General features: G+C 38.1%; 1 pseudogene; it reads right to left on the bottom strand.

Moving 5' to 3' along the window:
• Positions 1-2,251: 2,251 nt before the first annotated feature.
• On the bottom strand, positions 2,252-2,919 carry LOC137758997 (small ribosomal subunit protein eS4, X isoform-like; annotated as a pseudogene).
• Positions 2,920-3,904: the final 985 nt, after the last annotated feature.

The following is a 3,904-nucleotide window of genomic DNA, read 5'->3' as shown; positions in this document are numbered from 1 at the left end:
GAAGCAAGTGACAAAGGACTAATCCCCAAAATATACAAGCAGCTCATGCAGCTCAATATCAAAAAAAAAAAAAACCCAATCCGAAAATGGGCAGAAGACCTAAACAGTTATTTCTCCAAAGAAGGCAAACAGATTGCCAACAAACATATGAAACGATGCTCAACATCACTAATCATAAGAGAAATGCAAATCAAAACGACAATGAGGCATCACCTCACACCGGTCAGAATGGCCATCATCAAAAAATCTAGAAACAATAAATACTGGAGATGGTGTGGAGAAAAGGGAACCCTCCTGCACTGTTGGTGGGAATGTAAATTGATACAGCCACTATGGAGAACAGTATGGAGGTTCCTTAAAAAACTAAAAATAGAACTACCATATGACCCAGCAATCCCACTACTGGGCATATACCCTGAGAAAACCATAATTCAAAAAGAGACATGTACCACAGTGTTCATTGCAGCACTATTTACAATAGCCAGGACATGGAAGCAACCTAAATGTTCATCGACAGATGAATGGATAAAGAAGATGTGGCATATATATACAATGGAATATTACTCAGCCATTAAAAGGAACGAAATTGAGTTATTCATAGTGAGGTGGATGGACCTAGAGTCTGTCATACAGAGTGAAGTAAGTCAGAAAGAGAAAAACAAATACTGTATGCTAATGTGTATATATGGAATCTAGAAAAATGGTACTGATGAACCTAGTGGCAGGACAGGAATAAAGATGCAGACGTAGAGAACAGACTTGAGGACACAGGGCAGGAAGGGGAAGGTGGAACAAAGTGAGAGAGTAGTATTGACATATATACCCTACCAAATGTAAAATAGCTAGTAGGAAACTTCTGTAGAGCACAGGGAGATCAGCTCAATGCTTTGTGATGACTTAGAGGGGTGGGATACGGAGGGTGGGAGGGAAGCTCAAGAGGGAGGGGATATGGAGATATATGTATACATATAACTGATTCACTTTGTTGTACAACAGAAACTAACACAACATTGTAAAGCAATTATACTCTAATAAAGATGTTAAAAAATAAATAAATAAAAGACCACCCCAGCCTCAAGCGAGGGTGATGCATGTAGAGGCATGCACACAGAAAGGGAAGAAATGGATGACATCCAGTTTTGGAGATCATCTACCACAACATAAATCTATTAAATAATCATAACCAAGAACTTCCCACAAAGAAAACTACAGGCCTAGATGATTTCATTGGTGAGTCCTATCAGATATTTAAGGAAGAAAAATACCAATGTTACACACATAGAAGAAAAATTCCTCAATAAAATATTAATAAATAGAATCCTGCAACATATAAAAATGATTATATATCATGGCCAAGTGGATTCTAAGAAATGCAAGTTTTTGAATATCGAATCAAAAACAAATCTGTAATTCATCCTGTTAATGAAATAAATAAGGAAAATCATATAGTCATTTTAATAGATGCAGGAAAAGAATTTGACAAAACTTAACACCAATTCATGACCAAAACTCTCAGCAAACTAGAAATAGAAATGTATTTCCTCAATTTGATAAGTGACATTTATGAAAAAACTACAATTAGTATCATACTAAGTGATATACTGCATGACACTCCCACAACTTCTACTGAACATTATGCTAGAGGTTCTGTATACTTCAATAAAGCATGAAAAATGAATAAAAGGCAAAAAGACTGGAAGGAAGTCAATAAAACTACCTTTGTTCATAGAAAATGTGATTGTCTACATAGACAATCCTAAAGAATCTACACAAAACTACTAAAATTAAAAAACAAATTTAACAAAGTCACAGATACAAGGGTAAAAACAAAAATAATTGTATTTCTATATGCTAGCAATATACGTATTTCTATATGCTAGCAATAAAAATTGGAATATAAAATTTTTTTATTTACAATAGCATGAAAAATTATTAAATACATAGAAACACATTTAACAAAAGATACCTAAGATCTCCATACTGAAAATTATAAAACATTGCTAACAGAAATTAAAGGAGACCTTCCTTCGCACATTAAAATTAGAGAAATACTGACTTTTTTTGAGATATAATTGGCATTGTTAAAAAAAAAAAAAAAGCCCAAAATGGAGTAATTTGCTCCCAGAACAGCAAACCAAGACTTCATTGCAGTTTCAACCTCTCCTAGGAATGTGAATTTTATTTTTTTTAATGTGGTATTATCTTTAATTAAGTACAAAGACTTTTCCAATCATGTCACCTAGAGATCATTTTATCCACTACTCTGTTTGGCCGCCAGTCTCTTGTCTCTCCCTCAGCAATGGTAAGGCAGATACCCTTTCCATGGGGAAGAGAGATCCATGGTTTGTTGCCTTTGCCAATAACGAAAGTGTTGGAGATCCCAGTGGCAAAGCTGTTACCATTGACATCTTTCACATGAACTACATCAGAAGAACCAGGATGTCTCTCCCGGTTGGTGATCACACCAATTCTTCCCAGGTTAGCACCTCCAGTCACCATGCACAGGATACCAGTGTCAAATTAGATGAAATCAGTAATCTTGCCAGTCTCCAAATCAATTTGAATGGTGTCATTCACCTTGATGAGGGGATCAGGGTAGCGGGCAGTGCAAGCACCATGGGTCATCAGATGAAGGATTCCTTTTGTCCCCACAAAGATCCTTCTCACTTTGCACAACTTGTACTTGGCCTCCTCAGGTGTAGTACAATGAACAGCAAAGCGACCCTTGGTGTCATAGATCAGAAGAAAATTCTCTCCAGGCTCTCCAATGCTGATGACGTCCATAAAACAAGCAAGGTAGGTTATAACAGTGCAGACATTGCCATCAATCTTAATGAAACGCTGCAGGCAGATCTTTATTTCATCTCCTGTTAGGGCATACTTAAGTCTGTTCCTTAGGAAAATGATTAGGGGAGACATGAGCCATGGCTGTGCTAGGCACAAAGAGAGCTAGGAATGTGAATTTTATTTATTTTATTTATTGATTGATTTATTATTTTGGCTATGTTGGGTCTTCGTTGCTTTGCAAGGGCTTTCTCTAGTTGCTGCGAGTGGAGGCTACTCTTCCTTGTGGTACAAGGCTTCTCATTGCAGTGGCTTCTCTTGTTACAGAGCATGGACTCTAGGCTCACGGGCTTCAGTAGTTGTGGCACGCAGGCTCAGTTGTGGCTCGTGGGCTCTAGAGCACTGGCTCAGTAGTTGTGGCACATGGGCTTAGTTGCTCTGTGGCATGTGGGATCTTCCTGGACCAGGGCTCAAATCCATGTCCCCTGCATTAGCAGGTGGATTCTTAACCACTGCACCACCAGGGAAGTCCCTGGAATGCGAATTTTAAACACGTAATCTGAAATTTCAGGATCAACACTAGTGAGGTAATCTGCATCATGAAGGCGTCTGCTGTTCCCTTTCCCCCAAAGGAAGATGGCCTGGCCTGAAAAAATCCTTTCTTTTCTTTTGCTAATACCTTCTTCCCTACCCTCCTTCTGATTATAAAACCTTCCATTTATGCAACCCCTTGAGCATCCTTCTATTCACTAGATGGGATGCTGCCTGATTCCTGAATCACTGAATAAAGCTAATTAGATCTCCCCACCAAAAGAAAGAAATGAAAGGAGACTAAAACTAATGGAAATATATACCATGTTCATGAATCAGAAGACTCAATATTGTTAAGCTCAAATTCCCCAAATTGATCTTCAAATTCAACTTCCAGCTGACCCTTGAACAACCCTGGTTTAGACTGAGCAGGTCCACTTATATGCAGATTTGTTTCAATAAATACAGACTACAGAAATACATAATCCACAGTTGGTTGACTCTGCCAGTATGGAACCATGGACATGGAGGGACAACTGTAAAGTTATACTCAGATTTTCCACTTCATGGAGTGTTGTTCAATTGTCAA

Source organism: Eschrichtius robustus, chromosome 2 (genome assembly GCF_028021215.1).
Source record: "Eschrichtius robustus isolate mEscRob2 chromosome 2, mEscRob2.pri, whole genome shotgun sequence".
NCBI lineage: Eukaryota > Metazoa > Chordata > Mammalia > Artiodactyla > Eschrichtiidae > Eschrichtius > Eschrichtius robustus.
The sequence above is the reverse complement of the archived record's forward strand: the minus strand, read 5'-3'. Positions and strand labels throughout refer to the sequence as shown.